Source organism: Rissa tridactyla, chromosome 2 (assembly GCF_028500815.1).
Source record: "Rissa tridactyla isolate bRisTri1 chromosome 2, bRisTri1.patW.cur.20221130, whole genome shotgun sequence".
Taxonomy (NCBI): Eukaryota; Metazoa; Chordata; class Aves; order Charadriiformes; family Laridae; genus Rissa; species Rissa tridactyla.
In genome coordinates, this window is record NC_071467.1 from 88,613,012 (window position 1) to 88,633,290 (window position 20,279).

Genomic DNA, 20,279 nt, shown 5'->3' on the forward strand with positions numbered 1-20,279 from the left:
ATGTGTGTTGGCTCCTCACTTATCCTAATGATGCAAGCTTTTGATTTTAAAGACCCTACTGGTTGTGATGCATTTGATCTCTATGGTATTTTGAACAGGAAGATGCTTCTGTCCTTTCAGGCCTCTTCTGTGGCAAGTAGAAGTCTTAACTGCTCGTGGGAGTGCTGATTAGAGCAATTATAACTTCATGTACCTGTTGAGGCAATGAAACTCCCGAGGCATTAGCTGCTATTTACATGTCTTATTTGTTATGCTCACATTTTTATGCTTCTGTCAGGAATGATCAATCAGACATATTTGTAATGCAGAGGTGAAGGACTCCCTTACTGTCATTCTTAACAGCAGAGTTTCCTTGGAGGCTGCGCTGAGTGAGGGGTGAACCCTGCAGTGCAAAGGTTCCGTTCGGCTCAACGTACCTAAACTAGATGTACGTGCCACCCTTTAGCTTGTTATTTTCGCAACACAATTCTGTAATTACTGACTCCAGAAGCACCATAACAACAGCTGTTCTTGTGATATTTCAATACCACTGGAATTTGGAGAGGTAAGAAATTCAGAGGTGTATGACAGCTTTGAAAATATCTGTTTCAGTACGAGTTTAACTCAAAATGAGATTGTTTTTGCCATCCCTAGGCAAAAAAGATATGGATTAGACACCAGAGGAAAAACTGGGGGAGGGCCATGATGCTCAGGATTATTCAATTCAGAAGTAATAGCTATTTCTAAAATAAAAAATGGTGCTGTTTGGAACAGTTCAGATGGACACAGAGCAGCAGAGGAATAGCTAGCATGTTAGTTGACTGGAAAACTGAACTTCCACAACACTTTTTAAAATAAATTCTCATCTTCAACTAGGGCAAGAAGACAGACGTTCCAGGTTGTTAAGAGGAGCTACACTATTAATGAATAAATACAACTATTTCAAGGATAAACCAAAAATGTTATTACTATTTTCTAATTACTTTCATTTCCTGATTTTCACCACTGGAATTGGGAAAGAAAGACATTAAAGAAGCCATGAAATGGCAAGAATTCGCAGTTCCAGGTTCCCTACTTGGGAGGCAGCCGAGAGGTTCAGGCAGCTGAGAAGAGAAACCAGGCAGGTTTCATAATGCTTCCACGAAATCAGCAAGCTCTGATCCAAATTTTGCTTCTTTGTTCTTTTGTACCTCACAGTGAGAATCTCTTTCACCTTAAAATATCTATGAAATAGGCACAAATGGGGTAGTTCCTCATGTGGCTTATGAAGCAACCAATCAAGCCACCACCTACTTTCCTTCTTCACTTCTAGAAGGGGCCAAAACACCTAACAAATTCATGAGGCATTCACATTTGCTGGAATAACCTCTTTCTCCAATTTCGGGTGCCTCGTTGGAAGAAGGACATCAACAAAGGGCAAAACTGTTCAGAGAATGGGAAAAAATACGCATGTAGGGTTGCGTGCAGTCACTAGGATCCATCTGGCACACCATCACTCTTCCATTGGTCCTGCAGACCAGGGGTATGAACAGGAGAAGATGGGAAAGTGTTTGGACCTAAACTGTTTCTTTTGTATTTGCAACAGATGAGGACTAGGAAACAAGGGTTCAGTTTCAGTGCTACGAGAAGCATGTCTCCCTTGAGGAACGGTAAATTGGGACTTCTTATCTCAGCCCCTTACAATTGCCTGGCTAAGCCTTGATCACTGCACGTAGATCTACATGACTGGGTTTCGAGCTTTAGAAGACACGGCACTCAAGTTTGGGAAAACAAAAATTAATTCTATTGGTGAGAATAAATGAAAAATAGGGTTAAAACTACCCAGGAGCTCGTCATTTTTTTTATACTTGATACAAAACTGACAGTGAAATTAAAAGGCTATGAATATAAAGCAAACAAAGAAACAAAGGCACATTTATGCTGTATGCGGTTCACCTGTGGAATTCATTATCACTGAAGGTCAGAAGTGTTAAACTGTGGATTTTTAAAGATCTGGATAGTGACCATGCATAGCATCCATAATGATGTGACACCAAGTTAATAATTTATTCTACCTCAAAAATTTTGGCATCGTCTGATTGCCTGACAGGTTCAATGTAATTTTTTTCCTTTCTGCCACAGTGATGCGAAACTGTAGTCATGCTCTTTTTTGCCCCCGTGCCCCCCATCTCCGCCTCTCCATCCCCCGCCAAAAAAGCAGAAAAAAGTGAAGAGAAGTTCTCGTAGACTGAGGTTTCCCCTTTATAAATTCAGAATAAGGTCCCTTAACATTTTTGGAAAATATGCATGGCGGGGAAACTCTGAAGTGTCTGATTCATGCGAGGAGTTACAAAGTGAGACCTTCACATTGTTTCATAGATACTGCAGCTTCTAGTGAACCGTAGGTGGCTTTTCACCGGCTTCAGGACTTTTCTTGTTAGTCCTTAAATCCCACATAGACACCTTCCATTGTTTGGATTCTCCTGAATAGCTTAGAGAAAACCATCACATATTCCTAGCTCATGCTGTATTTTGCTTTTGTGCTGGTGGCTGAGGTTCATGGACATTTTGGTCACAGCCTGCAGGGTTTGGGCATGCCACAGAGACTGCAGAGGCAGAAGTTGCCGCTTTGGATCTTCATTCTGGCTAATTCAGTGCTGTGTCTGTCCACAAGCAGGAATCCTTGCTTCAGAGAAGAGCCGCAGACAAGATAGGCGTGAGACAGTATGTTTTACATGAAGAACTCATCCTGATTTCCAAATATTAGGTTGGTTCTAGAGCTGAAAAAAAACCCCTAGTTTTATTTCCTTTCCAGTCTTAGGTAGATTCATAAACATTCAGTCCTTCTTTGAATCTTCTTAAATTCTCTACCTCATGACAGGGAAGTTGATTTCAACCAAAACTGATATTGATTAATTTTCACAATCCTAGCTGAGCCTTTCATTCAGCTAATGTGTCAGGTACAGGACACTTCATGGGCTAATGACTTGTTCTAGTCTGGGAATTCTAATACAATTATAGCTGTCAACAGAAGAGGGCTGAGGAAGAAGAGCATCATTTTGACAATGCCCCTCAAAAATAAAAAAAAAAAATTTTTCTTCACACAGATACGGACTTAAAGTTGTCAACCACAAATTCATATAATTAATGAGAAAATAAAAATCTCATGCACATGCTCTGGAGAACACAATAGTTCCTGTACTAACTCTTCCTTTTTGATAAAAATACAGAAGTCCGTCTTGGAGGTAAATAACCCTATCCTGTCTGAGGAAATAATACACACACACACACCAAAAAAAAAAAAAAAAAGGCAGCCTTATTAAAGCTAACCAGAATGAGACACATCCAGGAATGAATAATGCCCAAGGAGACCTCAGGGTCAGAGTGGGCAGTGAATCAGACATTGACAATGCAATATGGCAGGGCAAAAGAAAGCCTGTAAATGTGGTTTGTCATAAGGAGAGATAGACTGTGTCCAGAAGGCTCTCATGGGAATACTCTGCAAATACTCACTGAGCTCCTGACCTGTCATTGCCCAAAAAAACCCATAATAATGAGGGAGCTAGAGGAAGTTCAAAGAAGAGCAATCAGAATGATCTGCAGGCTGGAAAAACTCCGCTGTGTGGAAAGACTAAAATGGCTAGATAACGGCAGTGGTACCTAAGCGGCTTTTCGGGGTGATTTGCTTAAGCAGAGTTCACAAACATATGGAAAGCAGAATCCAGCCTCTTTACACTTCTTTGGCTTTTGTAGGTACCATACGGAGTCCTTAAAAGCCCAATTTTGCACTCAAGGATTCTGCCAGCACCGGGACTGTAGGTAATAGCCTGAAGCATTCCTTAAGGAGCCCAGTACCAGTTTCAGGGATGAGCTGTGCTGAGGACCAGTTTCAGGGATCACAGCTATACTGTGGAGATGGTGCTGCAGCACTGTAGAAATTACAGCACAAGCAGCAAGTTCGTTACCTGAACTTCTGGTGCTCAGAGTATTTAAATTATACTAAAAGCCTTGAAATGGTCCAGAAACGGGAGGACACAAAGGTGGCTTAGAGCCAGCATAGACTCATCCTTAAGACATACAGCAAGCAGAAATTGTGAGAGGTGGGTAAGATGGGAAGAAAAGGGAAAAAAAAAATAAAAAAATGACAGCTTAAGACTGACTAGCAGGGAAAAAAAAAATACATCATAAAGGTCAAATCTAAGACTGTGGAGAGGCAAATGGCAGAAAGCTTCACTTCTTGCAACATTTGCCATGAATCTTAAGGGGACACCATGCAGCTGAACTGGAGTGGACTCTAGTCAGGTAAATAATAAACTGGCAGGCAATTTCCATCTTGTCATTTAATATTTAGATTAAAACACCTAAAGCCTGATTTAAGGTTAGACTTGGGGGGGGGGGGGTGGGGAGAGGCAGGGGAAGCTGTACAACATGCCTGTGTACAGAGGGGCTTCACGAGTCCCATGGCAAAAGCTGAGATTTCAGTTCTTTCTGCATCAAGATTAGTCATAACCTCGTGAGTGGGGAGCACTCTGGGAAGAGGGGGCCCGAGCACAGGCAGCCACCTGGAAAATCCTCCTCCCCTGCTTCCCATTCACATAGAAACCGCCACATGTGATCACCCCCACAAAGTATCATCTCCATTAATAATTCACCGAAATCCTTGATTCATCAAGTCCAGGAAGTTCCCGGGAAGTGTGGGAAAAGACCAGTCGGGCATCTCTGGTGTCAAGAGAAGGACTTAACAAACGGCTCCCAGGATGAGAAACCGCGCGGCGCAAACACACAGTTCACAAACAGAGGACCATGCCTCTCCGTTCTCCATCCTCTTTAACCACCCCCCCACCACCCCCCCACCACCCCCCGCCCCGTTTTATTCTGCTTTTACTATCACTACCAAACGATTAGGAAGAAGCTGGCCGCTCTCCACCTCAAGCACGGAGCGGCTCTCGGGGGGAAGGGGGGCTCGGTAGCACGGCCCTCCCTTCCTCCTTCTTTCCCCCTCCGCCCTCCCACCGCATCCACTCGCAAATCCCAGCGCCCGCCCGCAGGAGCCCGTTCCGCTCCGCGCCCGCGCCCGCTCCGCGCCTCCCCGGCCCCAGTGCGGCAGCTCCGGCGGCTCCGGCAGCCGCAGCGCTCGGCGCCAGAGGTGCCGGTGCGTGCGTGTGTGTGTGTGTGTGTGTTTGTGCGTGTGTGCGAGCCTGCCAGGGAGGCAGGCAGCGAGGGAGGAGTTTGACTTCCCCCCCCCCTTCTCCCTTTCCCTCCCTCCCCCCCCCCCTTTTTTTTTTTCTTTTTTTTTTTTTTTTTTTTTTTTTATTAATCAGGAGCAGTGAATGGAAACCAATCAGATAGAGAGCCCCCTCGGCTTGGGCTGCCTGCATGCTGGAGTTAAAAAGTGCTGCTGGCCGAGCGGGAGCCCCAGTGAGAGGCGGGGAGGCTGAGCGCTGAGCGGCGGCGGAGGGGCAGAAGGGGCCGGGGAGCCGCGCTGCTGCCGCCGACCCTCCCCGGGCGAGGCTCGGCCCCGTCGACCCTGCTTTGCCGGTAAGGAGATGCGGCTTTGCACTTCTTTAGGAGCAAGTTCCAACTGCCACCAGGCAGCTTGCTTCCTTTTTTTGGCTTTTTTCTGTTTTTTTTGTTTTTTTTTTTTTCATTCTTTCTTTTTGCCGTGCTTATTGGGAATGCTAATTAAGCGGGGGGGTGACGCGGGGGGGGTGGGAGGCGGGGGAGAAGCACTTATTTTGCAAAGTTGGCAGGTGTCTTGCGAAGGGCTCTGCACCCCACCGCCGCTACGGAGTGTCCCCCCTTGTCCGCGTCCGTCCCCCCTTCCCCACCCCCACCCCCCCGGGGGCTCCGCGCTGTGCCCGGCTCAGGGACCACGTTTGCTGGCGTTTTAAGTCAGGCGAAGGGATGCAGCGTTTTCCTGGGAATTGTTAGCGCCGGCAAGACACTTCGGTGGAGGGGAGGTGGTGAGAGCGGGAGGTGGGTCGTGTGTGTTCGGAAGGGAGTAATAACAAGAATAAGAATTTAACAGAGGAGAAGCGTGATGAATAACTAGAAAATAATAATAAAAAAAATCTGTCTCGGTTTCTTGACACTGCCTAGTTGCTGTGAAACGGATACAGGGCAAAACCCCTCGGATCATGAGCAGAATCCGAGGCAAAGTGCAGAGCTGAATGTAGAGCGCAGTTAAAATGAAGCGCTCCCTCAGCGAAAAGAAGGGGGCAGAGGGGGCAGATCTGGGGACGCTACAGGAATTGACAAATGTGGAATCTTTTATTTGATGAAAGAACGGGTTGGGGAGTGATGGAGGTGGTGGAAGAATGGGGGTAGGCGTACTGGCATTTTACAGGAGAGAAGTTGGATAATTGCAGAAAGAAAGCGCTGAATTTGGTTATGTTGTAAATGTTTCTAAGGAGCTGGTAACGTACTTTGTATGTCAGATAGATTGAACTATTTATATATTAATATGTATATAACACCTACATGCACACACAGGGAAACCAATACACAGTATGTATACTATATATATGTATTTTTATGCAAAATGTTGAGTCAAGAGATAAGCAATAGCAATAGAGGTCAGTGGCTGTGGAAAGAAGTCTTGTCACTGCTGCAATAAAATCCATATTTTATGGAGAGTTAAATGCAGTACTTTGTAAGTGCAAGTGGATGGTCACCTAAGTAACTCCTGATGACATTCAAGGATCAAGAAGTTTAATGACCAAAATTACTGCCAGCACGATGGCACAGCTGCTACTTTCATACAAATCGAGGAGATGGGGCACCTTTTTCCTTGTACTTGTGTATGGTGTGGGATTTTAAAGTTCTGTTAGCACTGTATGGGAGATTGTGTAGCAAAAATTACTTACAGAGTGTAAGGGCAAACCTTTCTCCAAATTTACTGTTCTTCTAGCACAGCTGGAATAGAGAGTACAGTTGTTCCTGTCTACTCAGAAATCTGTGAGGACGGTACATACATCCTACATGTGTACTTCATGAGCTATGTGCATGAACATATGCGCAAGGAGAACACTACAATCAAGAGCAAGGTTATTTCCATTCCTTTTTGTCATGGGACCATATGTAATAGCACCCTGGAAATAACATAATTCCAAGGGAATAAAATTGCTTGAATGTGCAGACCTCTTTGGTTTTAATCAAAATAGACATAAGTCTCCCAGTCAAGATAAAGGCTTATCTCATGTATTCACTGGGCTGAAATCTCTATTATGCAGCCAGTTGTGTGCAAAAGTGTTTGCATATTACTTAAAGCATTCCATAAAATTGATTAACATCTGTTCCTGAGCAATATAATGCTATGGGTAATGGTGCATCCCTATTCATTTCTTTTTTTCTAATTCTTGTTTAAAGGCAATAAGTTTGCATGTCACAGGAGAGTCAGTAAGGCTTGGAGGCTCGTGATCAAGATCAAGTAGATTCCTTTATCATGGATATATAGAGTTTTAAAGGCCTGGCAGCAATGACACAATTGTATAGCTCCTTTAAACAGCCCAAACATGCTAATAAAGACTGCAGGGCTGAATCCATTTTTCCTTTCCTCTCAGATGTTATCTGACACAGCACCGGTAAATATATAATCTCATATGCTTCTGGCTTTCAGCTGCACCATAATCTTTCTGGACATATTTCTAGTGGCGTACAGTTGACTTTTGAGCTGGGGGAGGGAGGGGGGGAGGCAGCCAGTCTTTTCAGAATAACGTAATCAGAGGCAGCAATACTTTTTTTTTTTTTTTCCCCCAGCAAAAATGGCATTGATTCAGTCCTGTTGTAGTTCTCTGCAATTATCCTTTGCAGCCATTTAAGGAACTGGGTTCCCCGTAGGGACTTATTAGTCCCTCCAGGTATTTTAGTTTTCACACCAGTTCACCGCACTTGCGTATCTCCATGCCAGCACTCCAAAGATTACATTTATAGACATGGTCATCATTTTCTAACCAAGCTGTTCAGCTAGAAATATGCTTCCTAACTTCTGGCTCTTCCCTCCCTGCCTCCTCCCTTGCACAGCTCTCCCATGCAAAGGGTAACCTGCCGCTGAAGGCAGCCTTCCCTTTCATAAAGTTTGCATTTTGCCATCTGCTGTTTCAATAATATTTAGTTGAGAGACTTCCTTGAAAGCAAAACACACACGTTAAAAAAATGCTGGGTTTTTTTGTTTTTTTTTTTTATCCCTCCTTTCTGCTGAAGGTCTCGAAACTAAGGCAAACTTGATAGAAGTTATGAACTTGCCTGCGCTCTCACCAGCTGGGATCCTGCCAGGGCACCTTCTCTCCGCGAGCAGCCCTCAACTCAAGGGCACACTGGGTTCCTCGGGGCAGGACCCTCCCTCCAATCCACTGTTTCCTCAGCTCCGCTACGTCATTTTTGCTTTGACTGAAGATTTCAGCACACCGATCTGCTGCTTGTTAACAGACTCCTGCAGTATTTTGGGGATTGGAAGGAATCGCTGCTAGGTTTTCCAGTGGATGCTCGTGTGCTATGTAGTAGTCAAGCAGATCTAGAGGGCATCGACATTTATCTGTTTTTAAATGAAATGGTGGTCTCCATCTCTTGCTTAACTGAACTTTTTAGTGTGCCCTAATCTGCCCTTTGTTGACAACTTTTAAACTATGTTCCCCTTCTAGTGCAATCTTGTAGCATTATGGCTCAAGATGGGCAGGAAATTGCTTATGGATCTCCTTGGAAATGGCGGCTAATTACTAAAATGAAAGGTAGCTGAAATCTATAAAAATGAGTGGGTAGAATCTGTTGGAAACAGCGGGCCCCACTGTGATGGTGCCTCATCTTGCATAATGGTTGCAATTCCTCTAGTGGCTCTGCTGCAATTATAACAGAATAAAGTAGAATTGGTTTTCAGTATCTTTTGATTATCATAAGCGTGTGGGAAATGCCATGGAGGGGCTCTGCCTTGGAGGCTGGGTGTTAGGGAGACTTCTTCATTAACCCCTTAAAGACCTGGCTACCTGCAGTAACTGTTCCGATTTCTTCAAAGGCTTTGTGTCTTTTGGGGTATGCTTCTTTTTTGCTTTTCTTTCTTTCGAAATAATTACTTGGGTTCACAAGTCTGGGAAACAGCGCTGATAAACTTGGTTGTGATTATCTTGACTGCCATGTGGGGCCAAATTCACGACCTTTTCAACATAAACCTTTAAAACGAGTCCCCCATCCTGCACATGAAGTGAATGGCTCTGTGTGCCACCGAACCCAATCTCTTCTGCTGACTCTGTGCAGGATTCAGCTTGCAGTATAAACACAATTCTCAAGTTTAAATGTGTTGTGGATGAGATAAAAATCCAATAGCAGCTGGTTGGCTCATGCTGCTTGCTTAGTCATGGCAGCCCTTTCCGAGGGGTCTGGAGAAACTGGGCTCTGTGAGGACAGAGGTGTTATGACATCTCACCTTGTTTCATTTGGGATGGGGAGGCATGAGATGTAGAGGGAATGTTCGGTGCGATTAAACCCAGCTGTTATCTGTCTTTATTGCTTAGCAAAAGGTACAGGGCAGATTATTAGTCCCTGTCTGAGTTTTAAAAACACCCTTGAAGAATGCATAATTAATGCAAAACATCAGCAGTAAAAGTCATCCTCTCTGGGTTGTGTTGTGAGTTATGCTGCAGTGGAACTAGGTGGAGAAAGTGCTGGATAAAAGCATTTTTAAAATTTGAGTTTGAGTACTTCTCTTCACATCCATTTGGGTTTTTCTTGCAGTAAATCTCAGCCTAAGAGCTTCTCTCTCATCCTGCCTCAATGACTGGCTGATATCTGTTGGGAGTCCATCCAGCCTCAGGCTGCTAAGCTTCTCCAGGGCACTGCTGTGTTTCCTAATCCTGATCACCCATCAGCAGCTTCCCCTCCCTATTTTGGGCAGCGTTATCCCTCCTTGCACCCGTGACCATCTCCTGTACTTCCTACAGGTGTGGCTGGCTGCCAACATTGTCTTCCACTTTATTTATTTTCCCGGTTGTGCACTTGGCACTGAAAGGCCCGAGCAAATTCTGTGAATATTTGTATTTATGCTTTTGTTTGTTTGTTTGTTAACAGAAGCATTCCCAGAAGAAACTAAGATAACTAGTTCAGGACTGTTTAGAGTGGTGTGAATTAATATTACTGGTTGGTATGTCCAATGTCGTGGAGCTACCCACTCCTCGAGTATTTTCCTCTTTCAAAGCAAACCAGAAAAGACGTCTTTTCCTGCAGCTGCAACCCCCTTAGCAGCGGCAAGGAGCAATGCTGATGGGGAAGGGAAAGTGTCTTTCTGGTGAGGGGAGCCTGCGAGCCCTGCCAGAATGGAAAAGGCACGTCTGGCATGGTGTCCTTCATGAGTTACGGTGTTGGACCTCCAAAAAGAAGCTTTAAGTGAAGAAGTGATTGCTTAACTGTGGCGGTGCCAGAGCACTTGATAGCACTGGGCTGAAACATCCAAGATTACACTGATACTGCATTATCCTTCTTCACGCCCAGCCACGAGACACCCTCTCCATGCTCTCCTCTTCGCCAAGCACAGACAAAAGAGCATATATATTTCCATGTGGTCGCATTCAGGAGTAGTGCCAACCTTGCTATCTTTTAAGTAACCTGTTCAATAATGGCTCTATTCTGGCATTGTGGGCAAATATTTTATGGATTAATTAGCCTGCCTTGTCAGGATGTACATATGTATTTATATATAGTCAGAAAGTGCTCAGTTCTAGCCAGGATGTGACTGTTAGATTTGATTTGCAACAGAAATACCCATCGTAACCCCTCAGCTCTTCCCTAGTGACACACTGCAACGCACAGAAGAGAGCACTTTATGAATGAGATTGGTCCTGTACTATCTGGGTACCTTAATTCCTCTCAGCTAAACTAATTCCATTATCTTGCTGTAATGTTTACAGCTGCCTGCGAGATAATAGGCAGTGTATCTTTCCAGCATTCCCACTTCTGCATCTAATCGCAGAGCCAGAGCAGGAGGACCTAGGAGAAGGGTCAGCAGGAATTGAAAATTAGCACAGAAATTAAACGCTAGTTGAGTTTCCCCAGGTACTGCAGGTGCGTGCTTCTCTGGGTGTAAGGCAGAGCCACCTACTCCCTAACTGCTGCATTTCAGTTGTCAGTTAATAGCTTCTATAAGCACAAAGGCTGCTTAATCAACACGATCATTAGCATGTAGCTCTGCTTCGGTGTGAAGGGGTAAGACCAAACTCAAAGAAAATACTCGCCTCTGATGGCAGCTCCCCTTTGCATTCTCAAACGTCTTGGGGATCCAGACCTGTCCTGCCTGTGAGGCTGTGGGGTGGTGGGAGAACCACGTGTGCCTGTGGGTCCCAACCGGGGTGCTGACCCCCCCATGCAGCGTGGGGGCCAACCTCTGTACTGACACTTCCACCTGAGGGAAAGCTCTCTCGCTTAGAAAGATGTCCACGTGTCCTCCTCCCTCATCCACCCCAGTTCCAATACATTAACAAAAATAATGAAAAGCATGGTTGCTTTTAGTTTTGCCCTAAGCATTCAGGTGAAATCTGTTTCCTTGCTGAATTGATTCTTTGAGTGCCTGGTGGTTTGTAACTTTAGGGTGTCATTAGTCTGGCAATCATTATTTGACAAAAGCATCTTTGTGGACAAAAGGAAAATGAAATCCCTTATAGTATCCTGCCAAAAAAAAAAATAATAACACTATCATTGTGAGATGTTCTGTGGACATTTGGGAGCCTTGCTTCAAGTAAGGGACAAGGCACAGTTGATCGACATGGGGCCTTCACTCAAAAGCAGTTCAAGTAATTCACAGTGTCTCAAAAATACGTCTTCATCACACAGCCCCCCTGCGAGACTGGCCTGTATAATTGGCCTTGTTTTACAGCAGGGGGAAGCGAATCCCAACGGAGGTGAGTGACTTGCCCAAGGTCACGCGAGGAGGCCATAGCACAGCGGGGATGCTGAACCAGGATCTTGCAGCAAGTAAAGCTTGCAGTCAACCCTCCTGCCTCTCTGCTGCTCACTCGAGTTGTTGGAGCTGATCAAAGAAGGGATGGGGAAAAAAATCACAGATTTGGGTCTCTTTTTTCATCCAAAAGAAAGCCAATTATTTTTCTCAAGGACTCCTTGCAGCCGCTTTGACACTCTCTCCCCAAAGGATTTTCTGGATGTTTTTTGCTTGTTTGTTCAGCCGTGTTCTGCGTGGAGGGGAAGGGGGAGGCTGGGTAGCTCTAGAGCTGTCTGTAGGACAAGACTGAATATCCTATTCCCGGGAGAAAGTAATCTGAGCTATCCCCAAGCAAGGTGGCGATGACCTTCCTCTCTGCATTGGCCCAGTTGGACTGGACACAGAGTTTCTTTACCATTCCCTGCCTTGTCCATTCCCACCTACTTATGCCTGTGGGAGAGAAGGGAATAAAAAAGTCTGATAAAAGGCTGCCTTTTCTGCATGCTGCTGCCCGTGGTTTGGGGCAGCCAGAGGTCACACCACACTCTCTCTTGTTCACGTCCATGCCCGTATGAATTCATTTCAAAGCACCCCTGCTTTGTAAACATCTAAGGAGTAGTATCCCTAGTGCATAGATATGAAGGGAAGTTACTTGAATAAGGACATGGCATACACCAATACTCCTGGCATGGGTATTCATCCTAGTATGAATAAATAGAGAGACAAGTAGAAAAAGACACATAAAAAAGACACACTAAATTTACAAGTTATATGGCAGGGTTGGATCCAGATAGCACCAGGTTCTGAGCTGCGTGCCACCTACTATGCCCTAATGCTTTTGGAGCTGGCCTCACAAACCGATCAAGCCCTAGAAGAATTCAAGAGAACCTATTTCCTCATTTTCACTGTGCGAAGAGTGGTCGGGCAGATCACAGAGCAGAAATATATAGAGTTAGAATCCCTTTCAGGGAGCAAATTCCTTTTGTGAAATTGGTGCTCAATTTAGCTGTCACCGCTGAAAGGGAAAAAGATGCAGAAGCAACTTTTAAGTCCACCAGCCACATCCCTTTAAGCAATTCATGCTGTGCCAACCGGTTCTATAAAACTCTGTATTTCATCTAAACTCTATTTAAGTCTAAATAATATGAATGCCCTGCTATGGTATTTCCCTTCTCACTGCAGATAATTATCAAGTTATTTCTGCTGTAAACATAGCCGTGTTCTTCTCTCTCTCTGCCTTAGCATACCTGGTCCCAGAGCAGTTTACTTTTAAACATACCAATAAACTGCACTGAAGTCCACTAGACTGTTTGAATACTTAAGTGCCTTCCCGGATCAAGATGTCGGGATCTTGTAATGAAGCGTTTACAACCTTGCAGTTATTTCCACGGTAACCAAACCCTGACCTCCAAAAATCTGTATACTTGGGTCTCCCTAAATAGTCGACAAGGAAAAGTGGGGCTGGAAGAAAAAGCTGCGCAAGGAATGGTCATCATTTCCCACTGAAGCCCCTTCAGCAATATAGCCCTGGCTCATTTGTACGGCATGGAGAGGGATTCTCTGCTGTCCTTCTGCTCCCATCGGCAGCTGGGGGCAGTTGCAGCGGGGATGCAGAGGACTGGACTGAGATTGTCACTTACTGGCTGGGTCTGCTGGAACATAGCAGGAGCGTCTTTCATTTGTGCAAGTGTCGCTGTGAGTTACATCTCTAAAGCCAGATCTTAGCTTGGATTCTTCCTTCTGGTGCCTGTGTCTTCAGGTCATCTGCACTGAAGAGGAAGCAGTGCACAAGCATCCGAGGAAAAAAGCTGGCCCAGTGTGTCTTATTTATTAATATTTACAGCCATCAGCACAATTCTGCAGACAATCTGATCTCAAGCAGCTTTGAAATTCAGTGCTTTTCAGAGCAACATTTCCTATCAGAAACAGAAGTGTGCACTATGATTTGTAGAAAGGATTTCTCTTCCTCTTGGGGAAAAAAAAAAGGCAAAAAAAAAAAAACAACACGAAAACAGGCTCCCACTTTTCTCAGCACAGGATTTATGTTGTTACTAAATGAAATGTATTATCATATTGTAACATATTAGGGTGTCTTTTGCAGGATTTCTGAAGTGGCTCCTCATTAATCTACCGTAATTCATTTGTCAGATATCTCAAAGCTACTTGATATCACAGTTACTTTAAGGTATGACAGTTTTCCTTAGCAACAGGTTGTAATTTCAACCAGGCTGGTAAATGTGAGGTCAGAAGCTGGTAGCTGCAAATCTAGGAGGTTAAAATACACCGCACATCCTTATTTCATGTTGCAATACCATCCTGAATCCTGGATGAGCGGAAGTAACTATTGGGGTTACTCAGGAACAGGTTTTCTTCTCTTGGAATGGCTCATTTAATGTTAAGAGTATTTTGTGTTTATGACAGAGGTATTTATGTTTCCTCAACCAGCCTTCATGTGATGCAGGCACCTCAGGTGCAGATTTAGTTTCGAGCCCCGACCTAAGCAAGTATCTGTTACATCTCGGAGGCCGCAGGTCACTGCGGGACGGAGCTGCTGGAGCAGTGGTGCCTTGGCGGGGGGTGTGGGGGGGTTAGCAACAGGCATCCTGACATGGGCAGGCATCCCAGCCCCAGGAGGCAGCTGGGAAACTTACTTCTGGAGGCTGAATTTAGCAACAGCGAGCACAGAGACTAGATGGCTACCAGCGACCGCAGCTTCAGTAAGTGTTTGACCAGGGCCAGGTTGGTGCAATCCAAAACATCAGAGGGCTTTTGTTAAGTCCCAAACTTAGTGCGCTTGGCTACCCCAGTGATAGAAAGTACCAGATTATGGCAGCGGCAGCAGTTTCCAGCTCTAGGAATAGTGGGGTGAGCACAAGGAGATACTCAGACAGCTGCTGCTTAAAAGTCCCATTCTTCACTTCCTTCGAAAGTGGCATGGCAGAAAGTTGGATATTTTTTATATACACTACTGATGGTAGTGCAGGGCTCATGGTTTTCGGGATGTTCTGTATAATGAGGAGATGTTTCCAGGCACCATGCAACTTTCTATGTTCTCCTTCCCGTACGTAGTTCTCTTCTTCCAATGGACTGTTTCATGCTCATCTGTTGTTTTATAAGGTAACGATCCTTTGCCCAGCTCTGTGCATGTTTCCTCTGGGAAGCCAAGAAACGCCAGGAAGCCAAAAGTTCAGTAGACATCACGGTGTTGGAAGTAGGTCTTTGGCTTCACACGGTGCATCGCGGGGCTGGATGAACTCGCTCAGCACTTGCTGTTTTACCATTGACTCCCACTGTCCTGACAGAGCAGTGAGACCAAGCAGGATTCAGCCGCAAGCTGGGATAGGGTGAATTATTGTAAATAACTGAGCTGAGCCATTATAAATAAGTTGCTAATGTAAGCAAGATTAACTTGATGTGCTGCCTGAAATGAGATATTAGAGATGATAGGAGAGAGAGAGAAAACTTTTCATTTAGATGGAAACAGGACTGATTAATTAAGCAGTAACGAACAAGGAACCTTGCCTTGAATTGATATGAGGCTTGCAGTGCTAATTTAACACAAAGTACAGCTCCCAATTTGTTATTAAATTAAAATGGCTTTTAAAATTGTTTACAATTTTTTTTTCCTTATCTGCCTCTGTGTGGCAAAATGATTATTCTGGCTAGTTAGAGAAACCAATCAGAGCAACAGAAAGTGTAGGTTGAAGGGGGGAAAGATTGTCCTGTTGTGTAATTAAGAAATATACACTAATATGCATGACATCATGAATAAGCACTTCAAAGTAGTAAGTGTGCTCTGTATTGCATATTAAACTAAACAATTAGCATGCTAACAAGCTGCTCTGGACATACAGTGAAACGGCATTGCACTTACGGAAATGACTGCAGCTTATTTTTTAGTCTAAAGATCTGCTCACCTGACTGACAAGTACTAAGGAATAATAAGGGCGAAACATTTCTCCTTTTTCTTCCTTTCCCCTTTTCTCACAATTTTCAAAGCAGTTTAAATTTGGCAGACTTAGGGGTTACCCCGTACAAGGGAACTTTTGCTACCCCCATCAAAGTATATGATGGAAATGTGAGACATTGTGCGTGATAGACAAATCCTACGGAACAACAGGGAAAATAACCTTGAAGCGACATTGTTTTTGTAGTCTCAAACAAGTTTTGCTCTTGACAGGAATGATTCTATGTAATTTATTGTAAGATAGCTCAACAGTAGCAATTTGTCATGCATTGTGATGTAATTTGATGGGTTCATTTCTTAAATGAATTATGGATTATGGATTACCTCTGTATATCAACAACAGAGCTGTATCTTTTATGTAAATATTCCCTCAACTTTTCCTTCCTCTTCCAATCCATTTTCCGTCATACAGAGATGACTTTTCTTCCATCTAATCTTTCTACTAATAAGGTGTTCAATAATTTAGCAGCCTAAAAAATGAGTGTATTTCAAAGGAGTTGGTACCAATGGTAGTGTAAGAGCCTCAGGCTACAAAAATGTGGATGAGGTTACCAAAGTTTTAGAGTCAGGATCCCAACTGTCTTTCTGCTTCAGGCAGCTATTTTATTAAAGTTGGTATTAAACAACACCGCCTAAGGTCTGATTAACAATTTATGACTTCCTAAAAAGGATTAGCAGAAGCCTATCATTTTTATATTTAAATCTTAATTTGCATCTAAGAGAAACCGTACCCAGGTTTTATATTTTCATTATTTATTATCTTTGTTATTACTATTGCTGCCTCCGAAACATTGCTTACGTGAACATTGCAGGCACTGGTTTGCTGTACTGATCTTTTAATACCTCATCCCCTCACACGTGTCAGAAGGAAAACTGGCCTCTTGCGTCATATAATGGGCTTGATCCTGCAGAAGGACGGCTTTTGCCTCTTGCTGGGCTCGGTTGCTTCTCACTGTCCCTGAAGTCCGTTGGGATGGAGCGGGATCGGCACTTGGCAAAGCCCAGCCCAGATCCGCCAGCCCAGGAGCTGAACGTTGTCCAGCTAACATTGCTTTTTAGAGAATGAAATCCAGATGTACACGACCACGGCTTGCCTGACATGCCTTCCCAGAGAGGAATTTTCCTTTTTGACATTTACTTTGTGCAACTAGTCGCGTCTCTGTCTCAGGGATGTTTTTCTATGAGCCTCCCAACCCTGCTTGTTAGGTTACTGCTGGGCAGCCTCTGCAAGGAGAGGAGGCAGGGGGTGATCCTGCTGCCATATTCGGGGATGTAACAGAGCAGGAGCTGTCGCTTTTTGCTATTACGGAGGCAGCCCAGGAAGACGCATGCTACCAGGTGGAAGGGGGTGGGGGAGTAAGGTACCAGTAAATCTGCTGGCCAAACTTTGCTCACTCTCCCGAGTATAAAATCAGGCCAAAGACGTGCAGCTTAGTAGAACAGAGTGGAATTTATTACACTTCTGGCAAGGCTATTTTTCATTATTTTTTTTTTTATGTTCAAATAGAAAATAATAACAATGGTACGTTCTGTTATCTATTTTCAAGTCGACCTAATGCCCCCCCTTGACTTTGTCTTCTCCGAGTTCAGCTGCTTCAGAAAGTTGTATGGCACATTTTCTTTTTTTCCCCTGTGTGTTTCCATTTCTGATACTCTTCAGTGGATTTAACACTCATTTCACCAAGGGTTGGATGTGGTGGTTGTAGCCTGTAGAGCTAAGGGAGAAGATTGTCAGCTACGGGCTATGAGCTCTGTTGGCTCACAGCAAGGAAGACGTTATTTTTGTCCTCCTCAGCTTCCATAGTCAGTAAGACACTGAAAGGCTCAAAAGAAATGCTGATATTTAAGCATCTTCATTGCTTTATTTGAACTCTCAACATCTCCATGGCTTTTCTTTTAATCAATATCTTAGTTTTTGTCTTGGACTCGAGGGCTTTAAGTTTTAAAATACTAGAGCCATAATCTGAAAACTGCTGGTTCTTCAAAGCAAAAACAAGCATTAACACATTCAGAAGAAGTTTTCTCATTTCCCTGGCTTTTCAGGATGTGATAAACTGAATTTTAGTTTTAGGGTTGCATTCACATTTCAAGGATCTGCTGTTAGAAGGGCTCTGAGAACCGCAATCAGAATATTTTCTTGTGACGCTTGCGTTCAGCATGTGCTTGTGGGCCATTACCGTCAGTGGGATTTAAGTAAATGCTCAAAAGGTTGTGCTGAATCAGGGACTGAGCTGTACCTGCGTGGAATAAGGCCCTTAGATTCAGGATTAGCAACACTCAGGGTATCTATCTTATTCTTAGTTCTGACTAAAATTTTATCTTGTCACGTTTTCAGTCAAAAGAGGACAAATGAATGCTATTCCGTTGACTTCCAGGGAGCTGTAATGATAAACACGAGCTGGAAAACTGTACCAAGCAAGCAGAAGAAAATGCATGAATAAATTATCAACAGTGGACAGGCCCAGGAACTGAGAGCAGTCAGCTCCCCCCACTCGCTCCTCACCCTCCTGTTAAAAAATCCTCAGACATGGAGCCAGAGAGCAGGAGCGATTTCATGGGACTTCTGTGGCCAGTAACACAGCAAACAAACAATGGCGTGAGCAAATAGTTCATACTTAATCTGCGTGATGAATTATTTATCCAAACTATTCTACAGCAACATATTATTATTTATTTGTATTACATTAGTGCCCACAGGTCCTAATTGCGTGAAGCGATGCTCTAACCTAATAGAGTCCCAGCTGGCAAATACGTTCAGAGAAATCAGTCTTGGTTGCAGGATTATTGGACCAAAATGTGCCTAACTTCGCAGCAAATCCTATTAGAGCAGAGTACTTAAGTGAGTTCTACCCTGTAATAGATGTGTAAGTTAAACATCAGCTATGTTTTTGTCCAATTAAAGCACACTTATTAAAAAAGAAAACTAGCTAAATGCCTACTATATCATGATTCATTCTGTAACCACTGGAATGATTTCAGTCTTCTGTGCACGGAATTTTCAGGTGAGGTCAGTGTGATTTTTCACTCACACTGATGGCTTCTTGGTTCTCTTAAATGATTAAATCAGAAATGGGGAAAAAAAAAAAGTAGGTCTGACCATAACGCACAAGAATATCTATCTTATGTGGAGGAACAACACAGTATCAGGCCTAACATAAGGATATTACAATTCTTTGATGAAAGGAAGACAAAGAAGTAGGAAATAAAAAGTGAGGTACAAAACATTCGCTGGGAGCTCCTGGAGGTCAGTGGAGACCGTAATACGTGCCTTCAGTGGTCTTCAGGATAAATCCTGCCCTCAGTGTCACGCATCTTTCCATTGTATTTGTGGATAGGACTGTTGCCAGGAAAATAGCCTCGTCTTTGCTTTCTTTTTCATTTTATTCCTATTCTGTGACTGCACAGTCTGAACTAGGCACTAACTAGTGCCTAGTTATATATAGGCTGTTCAGCCTCGGTCAGTAGGTGTTTTATGGTTATCCTGGGTTGCTTTCTGCAGCAAGGATAACAGAGTTTTGTGGGAAATGTTGCCTTTGTTCCACATGAATCTGCAACAGCAGGTCACAGTTCGCAGACACGGACACGGTGTATGCGTCAAAAGAACTGCTACATGAAAAAAAATCTGTCAACACCTGGTTTGTACACATCTCTCATCCTCTACTTTTGGATGCTTATTACCAATCGAGTTCCACCACATATCAACGCACTAAAATTTTCTCATGTGGCCATCATTTTCAGGAGAACGTGTGGATATCAGCTTGCAGTGGAGCGTCAGCTGGCCTGAATCCAAACCATAAAGCCAAATGCTTTCACACGGTGAACGTGTTTGGAGACTGAACTGAGGTCCGCGTTGTGCAAATGGCCTTATCTTGACATGACTGAATGAGGGAAATGCGTGAAGTTGTGATCTCTGAAAATCTTCTCCTGCCTTGTTTTCTGAACCTCTTCAGAAGGAGCAGACACCCACTCCTGCATCCACACAGACCAGCTTTAAATGGGTTTTTGGTACCCAGCTCTGCAGTTTGTGGCTTGAGTCTTTCTGCTGCTTCAAGCCAGCTCTGGAATGCGTCCCTCCAGGTTAGCTTGCATAAACATAAACCCCCAAATTAGCATTGCAAGCAGCCATTGCCCTCAAAAACCAGTAGTTTATCTGTGCTCAGTGCATATTTGCCATCTGCTAACGCATTAAAAAAAAAAAAAAAGAAGAAAAAAAAAACCAGAATCTGGGCCAAGTCCTTAACTGGAGTAAATCCATGTGTAACTCTAGAAACTTAAAGGAACTGTCAGCGCCTCTACCAGCTGATGAACGGGCCTCTGTGACTGCAAAGCAGAGGATGCTTTGGAGCCTTTGGGCAATGCATTGTGTCTGCCTGACTGAAGGGATGCCAAAGGGAGGGTGTACATTTTCATGGAGGCAGCCTTCTGGTTGTTGTCTGC

The 20,279-nt window shown here is 44.0% G+C and overlaps 1 protein-coding gene across 1 annotated transcript in view; it reads left to right on the forward strand.

Annotated features, from left to right (window-relative positions):
- The first annotated feature begins 5,296 nt into the window (after positions 1 to 5,296).
- The window catches only part of CDH6 (cadherin 6), a 101,582-nt gene continuing 86,599 nt past the window's right edge, over positions 5,297 to 20,279 (forward strand). The window contains exon 1 of the mRNA XM_054192998.1: positions 5,297 to 5,496. The gene's annotated coding sequence lies outside the window, so the exon portion shown is untranslated. The remainder of the gene's footprint in view (positions 5,497 to 20,279) is intronic.